Genomic DNA, 25,007 nt, shown 5'->3' with positions numbered 1-25,007 from the left:
ATGGACTAAACCAATCAAATTGGCAAAGGTGGTCTGGAAGACGAGTTTGTAGAAAGCTTTCATGACAATTTTCTGGAGCAATATGTCGTGGAACCAACTCGGGATAAAGGTATTTTAGATCTAGTATTGTGCAATGAGGTAGAATTAATAGTAATGTCAAAGTGAAAGATCCACTGGCAAATAGTGATCAGAGTACAATTGAATTACACTTTAAGTTGAAAATGATGTGCTCTAATTACAAACAAGAATCTTACACTTAAAGCCAATTATATAGGTATGAGGAGAGATCTGGCTACAGTTGATTGGCTAAGCAGACTAAAAGGTATGGCGGTAAATAAACAGTGGGAAACATTTACAGAAACATTTAGGGCGGCGCAGTGGTTAGCACCGCAGCCTCACAGCTCCAGCGACCCGGGTTCGATTCTGGGTATTGCCTGTGCGGAGTTTGCAAGTTCTCCCTGTGACCACGTTGGTTTTCGCCGAGTGCTCCGGTTTCCTCCCATAGCCAAAGACTTGCAGGTTAATAGGTAAATTGGCCATTATAAATTGCCCCTAGTGTAGGTAGGTAAGAGGGTAATGGGATTAATGTAGGATTAGTATAAATGGGTGGTTGATGGTCGGCACAGACTCGGTGGGCCGAAGGGCCTGTTTCAGTGCTGTATCTCTAAATAAAATTCAAAATGTTCAACAAAAATGCATTCCATTTAAAAACAAAAACTCAGCGAGAAAAATCCATCCATGGCTTACTCAGGAGGTTACAGATAGTATTAGATTAAAAGAAGAGACTTCTAACGTTGCAGAGGATTGGGAGTGATTTAGAAACGCAAAGGGCCACCAAAACATGATAAAAGGTGGTTTTTAAAAAAAAAACATGAGACTAAACTAGCCAGCAATATGAAAACAGATTGTAAAACTTTTACACCTCTATAAAAAGGAAGACAGTAGCTAAAGTAAATATTGGTCTCTTAGAAACAGAGATGGCTGAAACTATCATGCGGGATGAGGAAATGGCAGAGATAATGAACAAATATTTTGTGTCTGTCTTCACAGTAGAAGACACAAGTTACAAACCAGAAATAGAGGGTAACCTGGGGGCTAATAAGAGCAAGGAGATTAAGGTAATTAATATCAGCTAATAAGTACTGGAGAAATTCAAGGGACTAAAATCCGACAAATCCTCAGGATCTGATGGCCTACATCCCAGGGTTCTAAAAGAGATAGGTGCAGAGATAGTGGATGCGCTGGCTGTGATTTTCCAAAATTCCCTCGATTCTGGATCGATCCCAGCAGATTGAAAGTTATTTAGGAAAGGAGGAAGAGAGAAATCGGGGAACTACAGGCCAGTTAGCCTGACATCAGTCAACAGGAAAGTGCTGGAATTGATTAAGGGAGTTTTAACAATGCACTGAGAAAAGCATAGTATGATCAGAACAAGTCAACATGGTTTTATGAAAGGGAAATCCTGTTTGACACATTTATTAGAGTTGTTTGAGGATGTAACGAGTAGAGTAGATAAAGGGGAACAGTAGATGTTTGTGTACTTGGATTTCCAAAAGGCGTTCGATAAGGTGCCACACAAAAGGTTAATACACAAGATAAGGGCTCATGGAGTTGGGGGTGATATATTAGCATGGATAGAGGATTGGTTAGTGAACAGGAAGCAGAGAGTAGGGATAAATGAGGAATTTTCAAGTTGACAGGCAGTGTCTAGTGGAATTCCACAAGGATCAGTGCTAGAGCCTCAGCCATTTATAATCTATGTTAATGACTTGGACGAAGAGACAGTGAGTAATGTATCTAAGTTTGTTGACGATACAAAGCTAGGTGGAAATGCAAACTGAGAGGAGGATACAGAGGCTGCAAAGTGAATGCAACAAGGTGGTGGATGGAGTATAATGTGGGGAAGTGTGAGTTTATTCATTTTGGTAACAAGAATAGAAAAGCATAACTTTTTTTTAAAAGGCATGAAACTTGTAACTATTGATGTTCAGAAAGACTAGGATGTACTTGTACAAGGAACACAATGTCAGCATGCAGTTCTCCTCCAAGCCACACACCATCCTGACTTGGGTCCATATCGCTGTTCCTTCACTGCTGGGTCAAAATCCTGGAACTCCCTTCCTAACAGCACTGTGGGTGTACCCACCCCACATGGACTGCAGCGGTTCAAGAAGGCGGCTCACCACCACCTTCTGGAGGGCAATAAGGGATGGGCAATAAATGATGGCCTGGCCAACGATGCCCACATCCCATGAATGAATTAAAAAAAAAAATACAGCAAGCAATTAGGAAAGCAAATGACATGTTGGCCTTTATTGCAAAAGGATGGAGTACAAGAATAAAGAAGTCTTGTTACAATTGTATGGGGCTTTGGTGATACCACACCTGGAATACTGTGTGCAGTTTTGGTCTCCATGTCTAAGGAAGGATATACTTGCTTTGGAGACTGTAGAGTAAAGGTTCACTCGACTGATCCCTGGGATGAGAGGGTTGTCCTATGATGAGAGGCTGAGTAAATTGGGTCTATACTGTGTGGAGTTTAGTAGAATGAGGGATGATCTCATTGAAACATTCAAGATTCTGAAGGGGCCTGACAGTGTAGATACTGAGACATTGTTTCCCCTGGCTGGGGAGCCTAGAACATGGGGGTAATAAAAACAGAAAGTTCTGGAAATACTGAGCAGGTCTGGCAGCATCTGCAGAGAGAGAAACAGAGTTAGAGTTTCAGGTCTGTGACGTTTCATCAGAATATTGCCCCCTATAAAGATAGCGGCAGTTAACCCGGGCCTGTCACTGGGAGAAGCCGTGGAGCTGCTGCCCCACTTGGTGCAAACGCAGGACTGGTAGGTTCTTATTTGGGGTTAAAAACATAAGAAATAGGAGCAGGAGTAGACCCTATGGCCTGTCGAGCCTGCTCCACCATTCAGTATGATCATGGCTGATCTTGGGCTTCAACTCCACTTTCCTGCTCACTCCCCATATCCCTTGATTCCCTGAGAGACCAGAAATCTGTGTCTCAGCCTTAAATATATTCAACGATGGATCATCCACAACCCTCTAGGGTAGAGAATTCCAAATATTTACAACCTTTTGAGTGAAGAAATTTCTCCACATCTCAGTCCTAAATGATCAGCCATTATCCTGAAACAGTGTCCCAATGTTCTAGAATAAAAGCAAAATACTGCAGGTGCTGGGAATCTGAAATTAAAAACAAAGTGCTGGAAATACTGTATATGTCCATGCTGGTTGGAAAAGAGCTATACATCCTAATCCTACTTTCCAACTCTTTGTCCAGATCCCTGTAGGTTCAGCACTTTGAGTGCAGATCCAGATATTTTTTAAATGTGATGAGGGTTTCTACCTCTACCACCCTTTCAAGCAGTGAGTTCCAGACCCCTGTTGCCCTCTGGGTGAAAAATAAATTCTCCCAGTTCCCATCTAATCCTTCTGCTAATTACTTTAAATCCCCTGACTATTGACGTCTCTGCTAAGGGAAAAATACATTCCTCCTATCCACTCTGGGCCCTTCATAATTCTATACACCTCAACTAAATCCCCCTCAGCCTCCCCTGTTCGGAAGAAAATGACCCCAGCCTATCCAGTCTTTCCTCACAGCTGAAATCTTCTATTTCTGGTGCTTCTTCGTAAATCTCCTCTCTCGTGCAATCATATCCTCCCTGTAACGTGACCAATACTTACTTCATCTGTAGTCTAGCCAGTGCTTTTTACAGTTCTAGCATGACCTCCCTGCTTTTATATTCTGTGCCTTGGCTGATAAAGGAAAGCATCCCATATTCCTTCTTAACCACCTTATGTACCTGTCCTGCTACCTTCCGGGATCTGTGGGCATGCACTCCAAAGTCCTTCTATTCCTCTACACTTTCAGGATCCTACCATTTATTGTGTATTCGCTTGCCTTTTTCACCCTCCCCAAATGCATTACCTCACACTTCTCTGGACTGAACTCCATTTACCAATTTCTGCCCACCTGACTAGTCCATTGATATCTTCCTGTAGTTTGCACCTTTCTTACTCACGGTCAACCACGCGACCAATTTTTATATCATCTGTAAACTTCTTAATCATGCCCCCTATATTTAAGTCTGTACCATTGCTATATCGCACAAAAAGCAAGAGGCCCTGTACTGAGCCCTGCAAAACCCCCACTGGAAACAGTCTTCTGATCACAGAACACCCGTCGACCGTTCGCCTTTGCTTCCTGGCACTGAACCAATTTTGGATCCAACTGGCCACTAGCCCTTGGATCCCGTGGGCTTTTACTTTTCTGATCCAGTCTGCCATGTAAGAACTTGTAGATAGGGAGAGATTATTTCCAGCTGTGGGACAATCCAAAACCAGGGGCCATAAATACAAGGTAGTTACTCATAAATCCAACAGAGGAATAAGGAGCAATGTGTTTACTCTTTTTTTTAAAATTCATTTGTGGGATGTGGGCGTCGATGGCAAGGCCAGCATTTATAGCCCATCCTGAATTGCCCTTGAACTGAGTGGCTTGCCAGGCCATTTCAGAGGGCATATTCAGAGTCAACCACATTGCTGTGGATCTGGAGTCATATGTAGGCCAGATCAGGTAAGGACATCCGATGTCCTTCCTTAAAGGACAATAGTGAACCTCACTGCAACAAGTGCTTGTGACAAAAAGTTGACATGCTTTCAAAAGGAAACTAGCCGAGTACATGAGAGAAAAGGGAATAGAAAGATCTGCTGGAAGGGTGAGATGAGGTAGATGGAATGGGAGTAGAAACACCAGCACAGACTAGTTGGGCTGAACGGCCTGTTTCTATGCTGTATATGCTGTGTAAACTCCTTTTACAGGGTATTAGGGGAGGATTTACAGATGGGCAGCTCAAACCAAATACTGCATCAAGATCTGACAGTCACTCAATTCATTGGACTTTGAAATGTGGAAGGAGGAATGTTTGTCTGTTCTGTCTGTGGGAAAAAATTTCAAACATCAGTGTGACTGGAAAAGCTCACACACCTGAGTGAGAATGTTTCAGTGCACTGACTGTGGAAAGAGCTTTAACCAGTTACATAGCCTGAAAAAACATCTCATTCACAGCAGGGAGAAACTGTATGTGTGTTCTGTGTGTGGATGAGGCTTCAACTGATCATCCAACCTGGAGAGGCACAAGGACATCTGCATCATGGAGAAACAGTGGAAATGTGGGGACTGTGGGAAAGGATTCAGTTACCCATCAGAACTGGAAACTCATCACAGTCACACTGGGGAGAGACCGTTTACTTGCTCTGACTGGGAAGGGGGTCAATGGTTTTTTTTTTAAGGAGGGCATGATGATGGCCCATCTAAAGCAGAGAGGGACAGTACACGAAGTGAGAGAAACATTAACAATATCAGCTAATGTAGGGATGTTGGCTGGTAAGCAGTTTCCTGGGAGTCGGGTCGAGGGAATGGGGTGGATATCATGGACAAGATGAGCTCGGAGAGGGCATGAGGGGAGATGGGAGAGAAACTAGAAAGATGAGGGTTCAGGGCTTGGACAAGTGGTTTAATTTAGAGGCAGTTTGGCCTTGGCGGGGGGGTGCTCCTTGGAAGGGAGGGAAGCAGTAGAGGCAGCTGATCAGATAGTCTCAATCTGAGTGACAAAGAAGACCAGGAGCTCCTTGCACTTGTTGGAAGTGAGGATGGAGGGGAGAGGGAGAGCACTTCAAAAGGAGCTAACTTGTGATGGAGATATTAAAAAGACTCAATATACTGTGTAATTAATACAAAATTGATTTATTTGACTTTTATCCAGAATATTAACCCCTATAACTGGGCTGGAGTTTAACATCAGCAGAAACAGCCCCCAATGAACATAGTTCAGTCCTGGATGTGGTTAACAGCAGAATCCAACCACTATAGTTACTTGTGAACTTGCTGGTGTGTTAGCTGGATGGATGACTGAGGGAATACCTTCCCCCCCCCCCCCCCCCCACACAGCAGGTGAATGGCCTCTCCCTCGTGTGAACTCCTTGGTGTGTCAGCCGATTAGATGAACGAGCAAATCCCTTCCCACACACAGCAGGTGAATGGCCTCTCCCCGGTGTGAGTGGGCCAATGAATTTCTAGCTGGGATGGGTAATTGATTCCCTTTCCATAGTCCTCATGTTTGCATGGTTTCTTCCCAGTGTGACTGTGCTTGTGTTTCTTCAGGCCAGATGATGGGCTGAAGTCTCGTCATCACACGGAACACGTGTACAGTTTCTCCACATTGTGAACGGTGCTTTTTCTTCCATGTTCAAAATTCTCTGATGTACAGGTTATGATAAATTGGGTGACTGTCAGATCCTGATGCAATGTTGGTTTTAGTTTCTGACTCTAAATCCTCCCATTCTAATACCCTGTGAAATTGATTTAAAACAGTAAAAAGGGAATGTGAGAGAAACCACAAAGCAGGTTGTGAAATGGAGCAGAATGAATCTGCTAATTTGTGAGGACAGCGATAGGAAAAAGTGACCATGACAGCTGCTGAACTGTTGTGAAAACCCAACTGATGTCCTTCAGTGAAGGGAACACACCACTCCGTCTGAGCCTACACAAGACTCTGGCCTCAATGGGAGGAGAGGGAGCGAGAGAGAGGTGCAGAGCGAGATGAGAGCGGCAGGGGGGACAAAGGAGAGGGATTTTATATCTCGACAACTCGACCAGAACTCTCAAACCCTCAACTTTGACCACCTAGAAGGACTAGGGTAGCAGGTATATGCAAACTCCATCACCTCCAGGTTCACCTCCAAGTCATACACCATCCTGACTTATCTGACATTCAATACAGGATGAGCAGAAATTTCCTCCAGTTAAATATTGGGAAGTCTTTGTCTTCTGTCCCCGCTACAAACTCCACTCCCAAGCCGCAAACCCCATCCCCTCTCCCTGCAAAGCGTCTGAGGCTAAACCAACCACTCATAACCTTCCAGCTTGCTCAGCCTGGAAGCAGAACTGGTTCTGGGGAAAGTGGGACCTGTACGAGCTGGACAGTCTATACCGGAACATGACCGGGACCAATATCCTTGCAGGAAGGTTTGTTTGTGCTGTTGGGGATGGTTTAAATTAGATTGGCAGGGGGATGGGAACCTGAGGACAATTTCAGAGCAGGGAACCGAAGGCAGAAAATAAACGAGTGACTCGGAAAGACAGAAGAAGCAAAGGTTAAAAAGTGTGCAGCACAGGAATTTGGCAGTGTTAAAGGGTATTTATTTTAATGCAAGGAGTATAGTAAATAAAGCCGATGAGCGGAAGGCAGATAGATACATAGCAACGATATTGTTGCTATAATGGAAGCTTGGCTTAAAGTGGGGCAAGAATGGCAGTTCAACATCCCTGGATATAGAGTTTTCAGATGGGATAGAGAGGGGGAATAAAATAAAAGAGGGGGCATAGCATTATTGGTTAAGAAATTAATAACAGCTGTGAGGAGGGATGATTTGCTAAATGAATCATCAAATGAGGCCATATGGGTGGAGATCAGAAATAAAAGGGCAGCCACACTCCTAGGAGTGTACTATAGACCCCCAGATAGTGAGAGGAAAATGGAAGAACAAATATGCAGGCAAATTTCAGAGTGTAAAAACTATAGGGCAATAATAGGTGGGGATTTCAACTACTAATATCAACTGGGATACAAACAGGGCACAAAATTCTTGAACTACATTCAGGAGAACTTTTTTTAGCCAGCATGCAACAAGCCCAACGAGAGGGGGCGCAATTCTAGATTTAGTCTTCAGTAGTGAAGCTGGGCAAGTAGATGAAGTAGCAATGGATGACCATTTTGGAGATGATGACTATAATAGCTTTAGCATAATCATGGAAAAGGACAAAGATAAAAAACAGGAGTAGAAATTCTACATTGGGGGAAGGCAAATTTTACTAAACTGAGGTGGTCTGGTGAAAGTAGACTGGATACAGTTAATTGAAAGAAAATCAGTGGTAAACCAGTGGGAGGCATTCAAAAGTAAGATTCTGCAGGCACAGTGTAGGCATGTCCCCACAAAGATAAAGGGTGGTACAGCCAAATCTAGAGCCCCCTGGTTATCTAAAGGCTTACGGGGTAAGTTAAAGCAGAAAAATAAATCTTATGACGATCACAAAAAAGTTAATACTTTCAAAAGCCTAGAGGAGTATCGAAAGTGTAGGGGTGAAGTAAAAAAGGAAATTAGAAAAGCAAAGAGAGGACATGAAAAACTATTGGCAGATAAAATCAAGGAAAACCATAAGATGTTTAATCTGTACATTAATAGCAAGAAGATAATTAAGGAAAGGCCTATCAGATGTGCAAGGGAACTTGGAAGGGATGCAGAACATGTGGGCAGGGTTCTTGAGTTTTTTGTCTCTGTCTGCATCATCCCTCTTCTTTGTGAAAACATTGTAGTAAAAGAGGACTGGTGAAATATTAGACATGGTTAGCATAATGAGAGGGTCTGACATCCTTGAAAGTGGATAAATTGCCAGGGTTGGATGGATTGCATCCCAGGTTGTTAAAGGGAGGAAATAGCGGATGCGCTGAAGATCATCTTCAAAAACTCACTGGATATGAAGGTGCCAGAGGATTGGAGGTCTGCGAACATTATACCATTGTTTAAAAAGGGTGCGAGGGAGAGGCCAAATAATTTTCAGCGGGTCATTCTGACCTCAGTGGTGGATAGATTATTAGAATCAATTCTGAGGACAGGATAAACTCACTTAGGCATGGACTGATTAAAGACAGCATGGATTTGTTAAGGGAAGGTCATGTCTTACTAGCTTAATTGAACTTTTTGAGGAAGTAACAAGGAGGATTGATGAGGGTAGTGCAGTGGATGTGGTCTACATGGATTTTAGTAAGGCATTTGACAAGGTCCTGCATGGCAGACTGGTGAGTAAAATGAAAGCCCATGGGATACAGAGGAAGGTGGCAGGTTGGATCCAAAATTGGCTCAATGACAGGAAACAAAGGGTAGTATTCGGATATTTTTGTGAATGAAAAGCTGTTTCCAGTGGTGTTCCACAGGGCTGAGTGTTGGGTCCCTTGCTGTTTGTGGTATATATTCATGATGCGCATGGGAAAGGCTTCTACTGCTATGTCCAGACTGGCCAAGAGAGTGTGGGAAAATGGCACACTGACACGGAACACAAAAGTCCGAGTGTATCAAGCCTGTGTCCTCAGTACCTTGCTCTATGGCAGCGAGGCCTGGACAACGTATGTCAGACAAGAGCGACGTCTCAATTCATTCCATCTTCGCTGCCTCCGGAGAATACTTGGCATCAGGTGGCAGGACCATATCTCCAACACAGAAGTCCTCGAGGTGGCCAACATCCCCAGCTTATACACACTACTGAGTTAGCAGCGCTTGAGATGGCTTGGCCATGTGAGCCGCATGGAAGATGGCAGGATCCCCAAAGACACATTGTACAGCGAGCTCGCCACTTGTATCAGACCCACCGGCTGTCCATGTCTCCGCTTTAAAGACGTCTGCAAACGCGACATGAAGTCCTGCGACATTGATCACAAGTCGTGGGAGTCAGTTGCCAGTGTTCGCCAGAGCTGGTGGGCAGCCATAAAGGCGGGGCTAAAGTGTGGCGAGTCGAAGAGACTTATCAGTTGGCAGGAAAAAAGACAGAGGCGCGCAAGGAGAGAGCCAACTGTGTAACAGCCCCGACAAACAAATTTTTCTGCAGCACCTGTGGAAGAGCCTGTCACTCTAGAATTGGCCTTTATAGCCACTCCAGGCGCTGCTCCACACACCACTGACCACCTCCAGGTGCTTACCCATTGTCTCTCAAGACAAGGAGACCAAAGAAGATTCATGATTTGGACTTAAATGCAGGAGGCATGATTGGGAAATTTGCTGAAAGACAGAAAAATTAGTTGTGTAGTTGATAGTGAAGAGGATAGCCGTAGACTCCAGAACAATATCAATGGTTTGGTTGAGTGGACGGAAAAATGGCAAATGGAATTCAATCCAGAAAAGTGTGAGGTACTGCACTTGGGGAGGGCAAATAAAGCGAGGGAATACACAATAAACGGGAGGATGTTGAGAGGGGTAGAAGAAGTGCGACACCTTGGAGTGCATGTCCTCAGGTCCCTGAAGGAGGCAGGACAGGTAGATAAAGTGAAGAAGGAGGCATATGGAATGCTTTCCTTTATTGGCTGAGATATCGAATACAAAAGCAGGGATGTTTAAAACTGGTTAGGGCTGCTTAGGCCATAACTGGAGTATTGGAACGGTTCTGGTCACATTACATGAAGGACATAATTGCTCTGGAGAGAGTACAGAGGAGATTTACAAGAATGTTGCCAGGGCTTGAAAGTTGCAGTTATGAAGAAAGATTTAATAGGATATATTTGTTGTCTTTAGAACAGAGGCTGTGGGGTTACTTAATTGAGGTGTACAAAATTATGAGGGGTTTAGATAGAGTAGACAGGAAGGACCTGTTTCCCCTGGCGGAGAGGTCAATTACCAGGGGGCACAGATGTAAGGTGATTGTTAGAAGGATTAGAGGGGACATTGTTATGACCGACCGCTCCAATCAAAGCCCCCAATCAAAATATACGATTCTGATTGTGGTGGGAGAAATGCACTGTTAATTCAATCCCGTCCCTCCACAAATTGCCTGACATATCATTTTAAACTTTCCAAGTTAAAGAAGGTCCCAGTCAAATTGTACCGTCTATTGACCCCTGAATGAGGCTAACCAAACCAGGTGTCTTTAAATCAACAAATTACCTGTTTAATTAGAAAAACGAAATTCTTAAACACTATGAAGATATAAACAGCATTTAAAATAGAAAAAATTAGACTCCTTGCAAATTTACATCTCCCGATGAACAATCCTTTTGATTAAAGTCCATGCGCAATCTTTCAGGGTCTGATGAGGAAGGGAAAACAGTCCAACACCCGAAATTTCAAACTCTCCTCTCTTCCAGCGATGACCACAGTAGATCAACAACTCTCAGCCACTTTCAATGGAATCTATCTGGTTTTAGAATTTTTGAGCAATGAAAGATTGTCACCATCTAACTTCCCTTCCTTCAGTTTAAATTATCAGAGATCTCTGTTTTGGCTAAACTTTTTTCGAATTTTGAGAGAATAATAAATAAACAGACTCAATTCTCTCACTTCAGTTTAAATGGGCTGAGAGCCTTTTTTTCCGGTGCTAACACAGCTGTCTGTCTGCGTCCTCTGTTAGAACAGGCTGTTTGCACTATAAGCCAGTTCAAAATTAAATTGTAACAAATGTATCTCTCGATGCTCAGTCTGAGTGGCTATATCCAAGGCAACGAGAATGCATTCTTTGACTCGGTCTTTAGAGCTTTCTGCCTTAAAGCAGTATGGCTCTTTTTCCAGTCTTAAAGGCACACCGCATTCTTCCTGGGAAAAAAACTACAGGATCATAACATGAGGAAAAACTTTTTTCATCCAGAGGATGGTGGGTATCTGGAATTCACTGCCAAGAATGGTGGTGGAGGCAGAAACCCTTAATTCTTTTAAAAGATAGCTGGGCATACACCTGAAGTGCTGTAACCTGCAAGGCTATGGACCAGGTGCTGGAAAGTGGGATTAGATTGGAAAACTAGATTTTTTTTGTCCAGCACAGACACGATGGGCTGAATGGGCTCCTTCTGTAATTTTTCTATGGTTCTCCAGGATAGACCTCTTTTTCACTATTGGCATAAAATTGGTTCGTTAGTACCCCTCGTGAAATGGAAACCTGCCACCCTTACCTCGTCTGGGCTTGTATGTGACTGAAGTCTTACACTGACATGGTTGACTGTTAACTGCCCCCAGAAGTGGCCGAACCAGCCACTCAGTCATGTGAAACCAGTTCAAGGAGGCGGCCGCCCACCACCAGCACCTTCTCAAGGGGCAACTAGGGACAGGGTAATAAATACCAGCTTGCAAGTGCTGGCCACGGCTCAAGAATGAATTAGTAAAAAGGGACTGATGGAAAATCTGAAGCTCACCCACTGGAGCCACCGAAACACATCCAAGGTCAGTAATTATCAACCAAGTTTTCTTGCACCCATTGCCTGACGTTCAGAGGCTGTAACATTAAAAGCCCCATGTTTCAGCATTTTGGGTGGCCCCAGTCAGAGTGGTGACCTCCCCGTGCTAAGCGTACGCTGCCATCCGTCTGATTGACGGCAGCTTTGCACCATTAGGACGAGTTGGGGCGGGGCTGGAGGGCCGGGCGGGCGGGCAGGCGGGAGTCTTACAACCAATCGAAGCGAGTGAGGGGCGGGTCTCGCGCCATGGAGAAGATGTGGCCGCCCCTGCATCCCTGTCCCGCCCCCTCGTCCGGAGCCACCGTCAATCACTGACGTTGTGATCTCAGATGAGAGGTCGCAGGCAGGAGCTTCAAGTACCGAGGGGCGCAGGCGCACTGCTGAAAAATGTTCAGAGCATGCGCAGTCTGAATTGCGAGTGCTGTGGCGGAGGGAGCGATGGATCCGGCAAGTGGACGGGGAGGTTTCAGAAACACCCGCTGTAGGCCTCAGCACCCCCCAATAAGAAGCTCCCTGTCCTGTGTTTGCACCGAGTCGGGTGGCAGCTGCGGGGCTTCTCCCAGTGACAGGCCTGGGTTCAACAGCCGCTAGCTCTTTCCAGCTCTTTTGGAGGAATAAGGATTAATAAACTAACATCAAAGGACAGAACTTTAAAGGAAATTGAGCTCAGTTATAAAGGAGCCGGGGGGAGAAACCATTTGGGACACAGCACAGGGCAGGAGGTCCACACTCCCTGGCACCACAAAGACTCCCCTTGGACTGGGCCACACCTGGGTAGGGCTGGCTCAAGGTGCGTGAAGCTGCTAGGAGGAGTGGGGGATTTGACTGACAGGCCTTGGGAGGGGGAGTTCAGAGCAGGTACACACACTGCTCCCCCTTTCCTCCTGGGATCGTGTTGGTGAGTGTTTCTAAACTCTGTCTCCCTATCCTGCTAATGCAGGTGGATTGTAGGTTGCTGTGAGTGTTGGACTATATTGCCTCTCCTCGTTATAGAGTCGTGCAGCATAGAAACAGGCCCTTAGGCCCACCGCGTCCATGCCGACCATAATGCCTATCTATACTAATCCCACCTGCCTGCATTAATTCCATATCCCTCTATGCCTTGCTCATTCAAGTACCTGTCCAGATGCCTCTTAAATGTTGCTACTGTTCCTGCCTCCACCACCTCCTCAGGCAGCTTCCTCCTTTTCCCACCCTGAGTTCCAGATTGCAGAATCTGGCAGCTCAATGCACCTGAAATGTTAACTCTGTTTCTGTCTCCACAGATGCTGTCTGATCTGTTGAGTATTTCCAGCATTTTTCTTTTTATTTCTGATTTCCAGCATCTGCAGTATTTTGCTTTTATTTATCTTAATTGGTCTGTCTGTGTTTCTCGACTGAGAAGGTCGTGTCTGGCTAACTTTATTGAATTTTGTGAAGTAACAAGGAGGATAGTGCAGTTCATGTGATTTACGTGGATTTTAGCAAGGCTTTTGACAAGGTCCCACACAGCAGACTGCTTAAAAAAAGTCCATGAGATCCAGGGAAATGTAGCAAGCTGGAAACAAAACAGGAGTTTTATAAAGCAACATTTGACACTGAACCACCGAAGGAGATAACCAAAAGCTCGATCAAAGAGGTGGATTTTAAGAAATGTCTCCTCGGGACAATGTGCAGCAGGGCGCGTGAGTGGCCATCCTGGGCCAAGAAGCAGGAGGAGAGAATGTTGTGAATTTCTATCCTGGACTGACTGTGATGCCTTTTGTAAATTCTTTGTACAGGGTATTGGAAGGGGAGGATTTTCAGTTGGGGAAACTCAAACCAAACATGACCAGATCTGACAGTGATTCGATTCATCAGAACCTGAATATCATCGGCCTTTGAACATTGATAAGGTTTGCCTCTTGTGTCTGTGGGAGAAGATTTCAGGGATCAGTGTGACTGGATGGGCACAGAGATAAAGAACATTAAGAACATTCCTGAAAATTATTCCACACCTGGGTCCTGTAAACCCGAACATTAATCCATCCCTAGGCCCTGTAAACCTGAGCATTAATCCACCCCGGGCCCTGTGAACTGGAGCATTAATCCACCCCTGGGTCCTGTAAACCCAAGCATTAATCCACTCAGGCTGTACGCACACAGAATTACAGCCCAAAAACAGGCAGTTCGGCCCCACTAGACTGTGCTGGTGTTTTATAGTCCACGTGAGCCTCCTCCCGATCTACCTCACCCCACCCTGCCCCCATATCCCTCTTCCCTTCTCCCTCATAATTGTACTAAGCCTCCCCTTAAACACATCATTGCTATCTGCTTCAACCACTCCACATGGCAGCGAGTTCCACATTCTCACCACTCTCTGAGTGGAGAAATTCTTCCTAAGTTCTCGATTTGACCTGTTAATGTCTGTCTTATATTGCTGCCCCCTTGTTCTGACTCACTGATAATTTTAAAGACCTCGATCAGATCTCCTCCCAGTCTTTTCCAGAGAAAGGAGCCCCAGCCTGCTCAATCTTGCTGGATTGTAGCATCCTCTCTGGTGATATCTTTGTAAATCTATTCTGCACTTTCTTCAGTGCTTCAATATCCTTTTTTAATATGGAGACCAGAACTGCTCACAGTCCTTCTAAGTGAGGTTCTCTATAAATTTAACATTCCCTCCCTGCTGTTACATTGTATTCCTCTAGAAAAGAACATCGGCTCTTTCTTTGCTCTCTTATCAACTTGTGTTGCTCCTTCTAGTGATTTATGTGACTCTGTTCCCAGATCTCTTTGCTCCTCTGCTCCATTTAATTTCTTACATTCTAACCAATAACTGGCCTCCTTATTCCTCCTCCCAAAATGAACCAGCTCCGATTTCACTATATTGAATTTCATTTCCCATTTATCTGTCCAGTCTGCCAGCCTGTTTGTCTTCCTGGATTTCAGTGCAGTCTCCACATTATTAGTTCTACCACCCAATTTGGTGTCATCTGCAAATTGTGAAAGTCCCTCGAGTCCCTTTGATCATTACCCAAATGTGGGTAATGATCAAAATCCCATTATACTTCACACCGTAGTTGACGTGCCGGGTACTTGGGTTTCTCTGTAACTAATTAAATAATTTTGTTCATTGGCTCTCCAGCCCCAATCTCAATGGGATGAAATGTAAAGAATCATCCATTCAGCAGTTGGAGCTTTCAGTGTCAGGTTAATTACCCAGGATCCCCTGCGGGTCGGAAAGTCCCCTATCAATGACTACAGGAGCCCAGTGTGCTTTTGGCTTCTTTTAGTTTGATTGGACCACACGTTCCAGATCATGATCCAGAACCAGAGGTAATTGTTTAAAGAAGCAATGGCACCGTGAGGAGAAAACCTTTTTACACAGCGAGTGGTTAGGATCTGGAATGCACTGCCTGAGAGTGTGGTGAAGACAGATTCAACTGAGGCCTTCAAAAGAGAACTGGATAATTATCAGAAGAGAAAAAATTGTCAGGGCTATGGGGAAAAGACAGGGGGAGTGGGATGAAGTGAGTTGCTCTTTCAGAGAGCTGGCACAGACATGAGGGGCTGAATGGCCTCTGTCTGTGCTGTAACCATTCTATAATTCTATTCTATATGGGGGAACAAGAGAGGAAAAAATTGTTTCCGGACTGACAGTGTTAACTTTTGTAAAATCCTTTTACAGGATGTTGGAAGGGGAGGATTTGCAGGTGGGAAACGCAAACCAATCCTCACATCGTGATCTGACTCGATTCATCAGGATCTGAACATCATCGGGCTTTGAATGTGGAAGGAGAAATGTTTGTCAGTTCTGTCTGTGGGGGAAAAGATTTCAAACATCAGTGTGACTGGAAAAGCACTGAGACACACACACCCGAGTGAGAGTGTTCCAGTGCACTGACTGTGGACAGAGCTTTAACCAGTTATACACCCTGAAAAAACATTGCACCATTTACAGCAGAGAAAAACTGTACCCGTGTTTTGTGTGTGGACGAGGCTTCAACTAATCATCAACCTGGAGAGACACAAGGACACCAGCACCACGGAGAAACCGTGGAGATGCGAGGACTGTGGAAAGGGATTTAATTACCCATCCCTTCTGGAAATTCATCAACGCACTCACACTGGGGAGAGGCCGTTCAACTGCTCAGTGTGTGGGAAGGGATTCACTCAGTCACATCATCTCCTGAAACACCAATTTGTTCACTCTGATAAGAGATGTTTTGTATGTTCTGCATGTGATAAGAACTTTAAAAGCAAAAATGACCTGCTCGCACACCGACACACTCACACGGGGGAGAGGCCGTACACTTGCTCCGTATGTGGGAAGCACTTCACTCACTCGTCCAAACTGCTGGCACACCAGCATGTTCACACTGGGGAGAGGCCGTACACCTGCTCGGTGTGCACAAAGGGATTCACTCAGTCATCCAACCTGCTGACACACCAGCGAGTTCACACTGGGGAGAGGCCATTCACCTGCTCTGTGTGCGCGAAGAGATTCACTTGCTCATCCAAACTGCTGGCACACCAGCGAGTTCACACTGGGGAGAGGCTGTTCACCTGCTCCGTGTGCGCAAAGAGATTCACTTGCTCATCCAAACTGCTGACGCACCAGCGAGTTCACACTGGGGAGAGGCCGTTCATCTGCTCAGAGTGTGGGAAGGGATTCACTCAGTCGTCCACCCTGCTGAGACACCAGCGCGTTCACACTGGGGAGAGGCCGTTCACCTGCTCCGTGTGTGGGGAGGGATTCACTCGGTCATCCACCCTGCTGGAGCACCAGCGAGTTCACAGTGGGGAGAAGCCGTTCACCTGCTCTGTGTGTGGGGAGGGATTCACTCAGTCATCGAACCTGCTGAGACACCAGCGCGTTCACACTGGGGAGAGGCCATTCATCTGCTCCGTGTGTGGGAAGGGATTCACTCAGTCATCCACTCTGCTGAAACACCAGCGTGTTCACACTGGGGAGAGACCATTCACCTGCTCTGAGTGTGGGAGGGGATTCACTCAGTTATCCAACCTACTGAGACACCAGCGAGTTCACAAGTGACTGCAGGGGTTGGATTCTGCTGTTATTGCTGCTGTTAATCACATCCAGGATTGAACCATGTTCATTCTGACTGTTGGAGTTTGTTTCTGCTGATTTTACGAACCCTCTAACTGGCCTGAGGTTTCATGTTCTGGATCAATATCAAATAAATCAGCCTTGTTTCCAACACACAGTGTGTCGACTATTTGAGTCCTCCAGGATAAGAGACAAATTGAAGTCCTGTTCTCCACTGCTCCATTTCTGGGCCTTTTTCCTCTCGAAGAAAGACTTGTATTTTTTTCGGGCCTTTCATGACATCAGAACGTCTCCAAGCACTTTACAGCCAATGAAATTCCATTGAACTGCAGCCACTGTTGTAATGCAGGAAATGCGACAGCCAATTTGCACACAGCAAGCTCCCACAGACAGCAATGTGATAATGTCCAGATAATCAGTTTCAGTAATGTTGATTCGCTGATGAATATTGACCAAGACTCTGGAGAGATCTCCCCTGCTCTTCAGAATAACATCAATGGATCTTTTATACCCTTCAGTTGAAGATGTCATCTGAAAGACGGGACCTGTAACAATGCAGCACCCTCTCAGTACTGCAGTGGAATATCAGCCTAGATTTTATACTCAAGTCTCTGGAGGTGGATTTGAACCCACAACCTACTGACTCAGTGATGAGAATGTAACCACTGAGCTACAACTAACACCTCATCTTTAGTCTAGATCTCTAGTTTCTTTCAGTTCTCGTACCTTTGTTATTCTCATGGATAAGTCTCAACTTCCCAGAGTGCCTTTCCCAGCCCTGGTATCCAGGGAAGGTATCGGTAACACTACCATACCTGTCCTGGGAGTGTTTGATGGGACAGTGTAGACTCTGTATCTAACCCATGCTGTACCTGCCCTGGAAGTATTTTTTCCTCATCTCCCCGATGAAATTTGAAACCCCTCTGATCTCCAATGACCCTTTGTTCTAATGAAAAGGGCCCCAGTTTCTCTAGGGCGGCGCAGTGGTTAGCACCGCAGCCTGACAGCTGCAGGGACCCGGGTTTGATTCCGGGTACTGCCTGTGTGGAGTTTGCAAGTTCTCCCTGTGTCTGCGTGGGTTTTCTCCAGGTGCTCCGGTTTCCTCCCACAAGCCAAAAGACTTGCAGGTTGATAGGTAAATTGGCCATTATAAATTGTCACTAGTATAGCTAGGTGGTAGGGAAATATAGGGACAGGTGGGGATGTTTGGTAGGAATATGGGATTAGTGTAGGATTAGTATAAATGGGTGGTTGATGTTCGGCACAGACTCGGTGGGCCGAAGGGCCTGTTTCAGTGCTGTATCTCTAATCTAATCTAATCTCTCCTGATAACTAGAGTCTCTCTTCCCTGGGATCATCTCAGTGAATCTCTTCTGCACCCTCTCCATGGCCCTGACATTCTTCCTGGTGTCGGATGCCCAAAACTTGACCCTATATTCTAACTGCAGCCGAACCAATGATTTGTACAGGTTTACATGACCTCTGTCCTTTCGTACTTGACACCCTGAATTATAAAACTAGAATCCGATTGTAAAGGCCTGCTCGGATCTGCAAAAATATACCCGACCATCAGTTGACTTACCTTCTGTTTTTCCCTTTGTTGCTGATCTGCACAAGCTTACAATAACTGTAAAAAAAAAACATTTCTAGTTAAAAAAATTACATTAACAGTGGAGCCACTTACCTGTGATAGAGCATATCCAACCCGACCCGAGCCCGAATGTTGGACCCGGAAGTGCAACCCAACCTAACCCGAACTCAACACGTGGTCTGGTCCCGTTGGGGTCGGGTAGCAGGCCTTTCATCCCATGTGCTTTTTAACCACTTTATCAACTTGTCCTCCCACTTTTAAATGTTTGTTTCTCTGAACTCCTTGCAGGATTTAGGGATATTAACATAACATGGCTAAAATACATTGGCGTCAGATGTCTGATATAATGTGTATTATGAGATGGAGAAGTTTAATCTGAGTTAGAAACTCAAACAGGTGCTTCACTGCAGACAGGTCACCATGACTACACTAATAAGACATTCATTGGAAACTAATCAGATCAGGGGAAAGGACTGGGTTTGTCTGTTATTGACCACAATATAAACTGAAACCAGAGTGAGTAATAGAATAGATTCTTATGTGTGATGTTTATCCCTGTAATTGTGAAACTATAAGAAATAACAATGAACAGTAGGCAGGGTGGTTTAGGAATAATGAGGAAAATACTGAAGAAAAATAACTGTTGCAAATTAGGGAATGTTAATCACAAATTAGAGAAGTTCCAGCTGTCTTCTCGTCACTTCCCGTCAAAACCCAGCAGAGAAGACAAAGAAGAGTCAGGTGCCAGAGCTGGATCGCTACAGGGTATAAAAGTGAGGGGATCCTGATGTAAGGGGACAGTCGGGACTGGAGACACAGGAGATCAAGCTCCAGGTGCCCGAAGTTCTATCCAGTGGGCTGACCTCGTGTAAGTGACTGTGGACACGTGAGACTTGCATGTTTACTGTGATTGATGGATCAATATAGGATGTGGTAGAGGACAGTGAATCTGCTCAGCTTATATTTTTTAATGCTTGAGCACACAGATTGTGAAGAAGGGAGTTTGGTAAGTGATGGGATTTTAAGGGCTAATCTCTAAAGTCTAGTTTTTGTTTACATTTAGCAATGAGCTAAAATTAACTGTTTAAGAGGAAAGTTTAGTTTCTTCTAGTTTTAACCAGGGATATACAACCTCTCTGAGAACAGCTGTAGCTAGTTAATTAAGTAGCTAGCTTAAACTTGTTTCTGAGCTCTAGCAGAGCTCAAGCAAAGCTGACTTATCGTTGTTTTCCAGACAGTGTAAATTCAGGGTTTGAGTGCTGCTTGTCTGCACTGTGTGCTGTTTGAGTGCACAGAGTAGGAAGCAGGGAGTTTGAGTGAGGGAGGTCAGTGAAGAGGGGAACTATAAATTAATTAAGAAAAATAAATTTAATGAACACAAGATGGCAGGACAGGTGATGTGTTGTGCCTGCAGTATGTGGGAGCTCCTGGATGTCACGGCAATCCTTGGTAACCACATCTGTGGAAGGTATCTGAGGCTTGAGGAGCATCGGCTCAGAGTAGGTGAGCTGGAGGCCGAGCTGCAGACATTGCGATGCATCAGGGAGGGGAAAAGTTGCCTGGGCACTTGTTCCAGAAGGCAGTCACACCACTTGGGATAGGGTCATCTGATTTTGGCAGTGGTCAGGAGGGTGTGACTACGAGTCAGGCAGGTAAAGGGATCGCACAGGTGGGAGTGGAGCAGCCTCAGCCCTTGCAATTGAGCAACAAGTTTGAAGTTCTTGCAGTTTGTATTGTTACGAGGATTTCCATGTTTTTTTGTTAAAACTTGAGAAACTATATATTTTTAAAACTGAAAAGGAGTTCAGTTACATCGAATCATCTGGAGATGGCCGAAGTTTGTGTTTCTTTTAAAACAATGTTTGGAACTGAGTTTGACCTGAGAGTGTAATGTAAACAGTTACTGGAAGAAAAAAAACTGTTTGCAAAGAACCCAACATGCTAGTGGGTGGGTGGGTGGGGTTGTTTTTTGACCTGAAGGGACAGATATTTACAAGCAAGTGACAAAGTTAGTTTCAATTTGAACTGTTGAGACAGCTGTTGCTTCTGCCTGGAGAGGAGAACCTGACCATCTTTGTCTTTAAAAAGGAATTCTGCATCCCTTGAGAGGGAACCCTGTATTTTAAGTGTGGTAGATTCCTATTGCCACCTGTCTCTGAAGAATCCCTGCATCAAAGTGTACTGTTGCCTTCTGTGTTTTAAGAAGCCCTGAATGGTTGCAGAAATATTGCATCTTTATAAAAAGGACTTTGCATCAAATGTGTAAGGCCTAAGAAGATCCTTGTTGCTGATACCTGATGGAAGACCTATGTGAAGCCTTGTGCAGTTGAATTTCTCTGAACGCTTACCCAAACAGACTGTTTATCAACCTCACCTGGAAAGACTCCGAGTGGCATCCAACTATTCGACTTTGGGACACCTTACCAAAACAAATAACTTCCTTCCAGATCTTTCCAATCAAAGTCATTCCTTTGAAACAGCTGTAAGCAAAAATCCCTTTTTCCTGGTTAACCAGATTTTGGAATGTGTGTGACTAGGAAATAAATATTATGGAGCTTTAATATTTCCATTTGCAAATATATTTACTTCATTATTGGTTAAGACTTGGTTTTATAATAAGTGGATAATTTTGTTTATTAAAGAAACCTGGTTGGTGCGCTGTATTCTGGGGACAAATAGAGTATCTAATTGGCTATTTAGGCAACTGGGAAAATTTAATGATGTATTGTGGCCTTTGGGGAAGTGGGACTGAATTGACAGTGCACTCCTCCCACCTCGGTTGTAACAGTATGGACAAAAGCAAGGGCTGTAGTGCAGGTGAACAGACTGACCATGGCACCATGGTACAGGAAGCCATTCAAGTGGGAGAGTTAAAAGGAATGTAGTGGTAAGTAGGGGACAGTATAGTGAGGGGGATAGACATTGTTCTGTGCAGCTGAGGGCGAGAGTCCAGAAGGCTGTGTTGGTTGTCCGGTGCCACGGTTTGGGACATCTGCTCAGGATTGGAGAGGAACTTACAGTGGGAGGGGGAGGATCCTGTGTTTGTTGTCCATGTAGGTTCTAACAACATAGGCAGGATAAGGAAAGAGGTTCTGTATATTCAGTATGAGGATCTAGGCACCAAATTAAGAAGCAGAACCTCAAAGGTAATAATCTCTGGATTATTACCTGAGCCACTTGCAAATGGGCATAGGGCAAATAAGATTAGAGAAATGAATGCGTGGCTCAAAGACTGGTGTGGTAGAACTAGATTCCAGTTCATGGGGCACTAGCACCAGTACTGGGGAAAGTGAAGGATGTACCATCGGGATGGTCTTCACCTGAACTGTGCTCGGACCAGTGTTCTAGCAAACCACATAACTAGGAAAGTAGAGAGGGTTTTAACCTAAATAGTGGGGGCAAGGGATCAAATTTGGGAAGATGTGGTAAATCAAACAGTAGAGACAGGCAAGAGAGAAAGGTATTAATATGGGAAATGATAAACAGACTGTGACAGGAAGGGATAGAGGTTACAAATCTAAGAGTAAATCAGCAGATAAGACTACAGGTTACAAAATAATAAAAGGACAAAACTAAATGCTCTGGTATCTGAATGCATGTAGCATTTGAAACAAAACAGATAAACTGATAGCACAAATAGCAATAAATAAGTACAGTCTGATAGCTATTACAGAGAAATGGCTGTAGGATGACATAGATTGGGACCTGAATATTGAAGAGTACATGACATTTAGGAAGGACAGGAAGTTAGTAAAAAGCTCTGTTAATTAATGATGGTATCAGTGCAATAGAGAGGGAAGACCTGAGTTCAGGAAACCAGGATGTAGAAGCAGTTTGGATAGAGTTGAGAAATAATAAAGGCAAGAAGTCACATGTGGGAGTGGTGTACAGGCCCCCGAACAGTAACCACAAGGTAGGACACGGTATCAAGAAAGAAATAATGGGAGCTTATCAGAAAGGTATGCCGATAATCATGGGGAATTTTAACCTACATATAGGCTGGAAAAATCAGATGGGCAAAGGTAGCCTCGATGAGGTTATAGAATGTTTTGGGGATAATTTCTGAGAACAGCACATTGTGGCGTCAACCAGAGAGCATGCTATAATAGACCTGGTATTGTGCAACGAGATAGGATTAATTGATGATCTCATAGTGAAGGCACCCCTAGGCAGCAGTGATCATAATATGATTGAATTTTACATTCAGTTTGAGGGAGAGATGATTGGGTCTTCTAACTTAAATAAAGGCAATTATGAGGGCAGGAAAGCAGAGCTAGCTAAAGTGAAATGGCAAATTAGGTTAAGGTATCGGCCAATAGAGATGCAATGGCAGACATTTCACAAGATATTTTAGAATGCACAGAACAGATACATTCCAATGAGAAAGAAAAATTCCACGAGGAGGACACACCATCTGTGGTTAACTAAAGAAGTTAAAGATAATATCAACCTTAAAGTAAAAGCATATAATTGTGCAAAGATGGGTGGCAGGTCAGATGATTGGACACAATATAAAAAAACAGCAAAGAATGACTAAAAGATGAATGAGGAGGGAAAAATTAGAATATGAGAGAAAGCTAGCTAGAAATATAAAAACAGATAGCAAGAGTGCTTATAGCTATTTAAAAAAGAAAAAAGTTAACAAAGTGAGCGTTGGTTCTAGAGAAAGTGAGTCTGGGGAATTAATGGAAAATAAGGAGAAGGCAGATTAATTGAACAAGTATTTTGCATTGTTCTTCACTATAGAGGATACAAGTAACATCCCAGATATAATGGTAAATCAGGAAATGGAAGGGAGCAGAAATTCAATGAAATTACAATAACCAGGGAAGAAGTACTGAGCAAATTGTTGGAGCTGCGGGCTGAAAAGTCCCCGGGTCCTGAAGCACTTCATCCTGGTGTCTTAAAAGAAGTGGCTCGTGAGATAGTTGATGTGTTGGTTTTAATTTTCAAAAATTCCCTAGATTCGGGGAAGGTTCCATTAGATTGGAAAATAGCCAATGTAACTCTTTTATTCAAAAAGGGAGGAAGACCAAAAGCAGGAAACTACAGGCCAGTTAGCTTAACATCTGTCATAGGGAAAATGTTAGAAGCTATTATTAAAGACGTTATAGAAGGGCACTAAGAAAAATTCAAGGTAATCAGGCAGAGTCAATGTAGTTTTGTGAAAGGGAAATCATGTTTAACCAATTTATTGGAGTTCTTTGAACATGTGCCGTGGATAAAAGGGAACTGGATGTAATGTACTTAGATTTCCAGAAGGCATTTGATAAGGTGCCACTTTTTTATTATTCATTCATGGGATGTGGGCATCGCTGGCTAGGCCAGCATTTATTGCCCATCCCTAATTGCCCTTGAGAAGGTGGTGGTGAGCTGCCTTCTTGAACTGCTGCAGTCCATGTGGGGTAGGTACACCCACAGTGCTGTTACGAAGGGAGTTCTAGGATTTTGACCCAGCGACAGTGAAGGCACGGCGATATAGTTCCAAGTCAGGATGGTGTGTGACTTGGAGGGGAACTTGCAGGTGGTGGTGTTCCCATGTATTTGCTGCCCTTGTCCTTCTAGTTGGTAGAGGTCGCGGGTTTGGAAGGTGCTGTCTAAGGAGCCTTGGTGCATTGCTGCAGTGCATCTTGTAGATGGTACACACTGCTGCCACTGTGCGTCAGTGGTGGAGGGAGTGAATGTTTGTAGATGGGGTGCCAATCAAGCGGGCTGCTTTGTCCTGGATGGTGTCGAGCTTCTTGAGTGTTGTTGGAGCTGCACCCATCCAGGCAAGTGGAGAGTATTCCTTCGCACTCCGGACTTGTGCCTTGTAGATGGTGGACAGGCTTTGGGGAGTCAGGAGGTGAGTTACTCACCTCAGGATTCCTAGCCTCTGACCTGCTCTTGTAGCCATGGTATTTATATGGCTACTCCAGTTCAGTTTCTGGTCAATGGTAACCCCTAGGATGTTGATAGTGGGGGATTCAGCGATGGTAATGCCGTTGAATGTCAAGGGGAGATGGTTAGATTCTCTCTTGTTGGAGATGGTCATTGCCTGGCACTTGTGCAGCGCGAATGTTACTTGCCACTTATCAGCCCAAGCCTGGATATTGTCCAGGTCTTGCTGCATTTCTACACGGACTGCTTCAGTATCTGAGGAGTCACAAATGGTGCTGAACATTGTGCAATCATCATTAAAGGTTATTGTGGAAAATAAAAGCTCATACTGCAGGGGGTAAGGAGGGACAGGAATGGCAGCTCAATGTTTCTGGCTACAGGATTTTCAGACTTGATGGAGAGGGAGATTTTAAAAAATTTGGTCATAGAAACAATTACAGCTGTGAGGAGCGATGATATATTAGAAGGATCATCAAATGAGGCCATAAGGATTGAGCTAAGG

At 44.5% G+C, this 25,007-nt stretch overlaps 2 pseudogenes; one reads left to right on the top strand and one right to left on the bottom strand.

Moving 5' to 3' along the window:
• The window catches only part of LOC137349169 (zinc finger protein 585A-like), a 196,545-nt pseudogene that overhangs the window by 137,212 nt on the left and 34,326 nt on the right, over window positions 1-25,007 (bottom strand).
• Window positions 1-25,007, top strand: part of LOC137349165 (zinc finger protein 850-like) — a 77,999-nt pseudogene that overhangs the window by 37,020 nt on the left and 15,972 nt on the right.

Source organism: Heterodontus francisci, chromosome 34, assembly GCF_036365525.1.
Source record: "Heterodontus francisci isolate sHetFra1 chromosome 34, sHetFra1.hap1, whole genome shotgun sequence".
Taxonomy (NCBI): Eukaryota; Metazoa; Chordata; class Chondrichthyes; order Heterodontiformes; family Heterodontidae; genus Heterodontus; species Heterodontus francisci.
The sequence above is the reverse complement of the archived record's forward strand: the minus strand, read 5'-3'. Positions and strand labels throughout refer to the sequence as shown.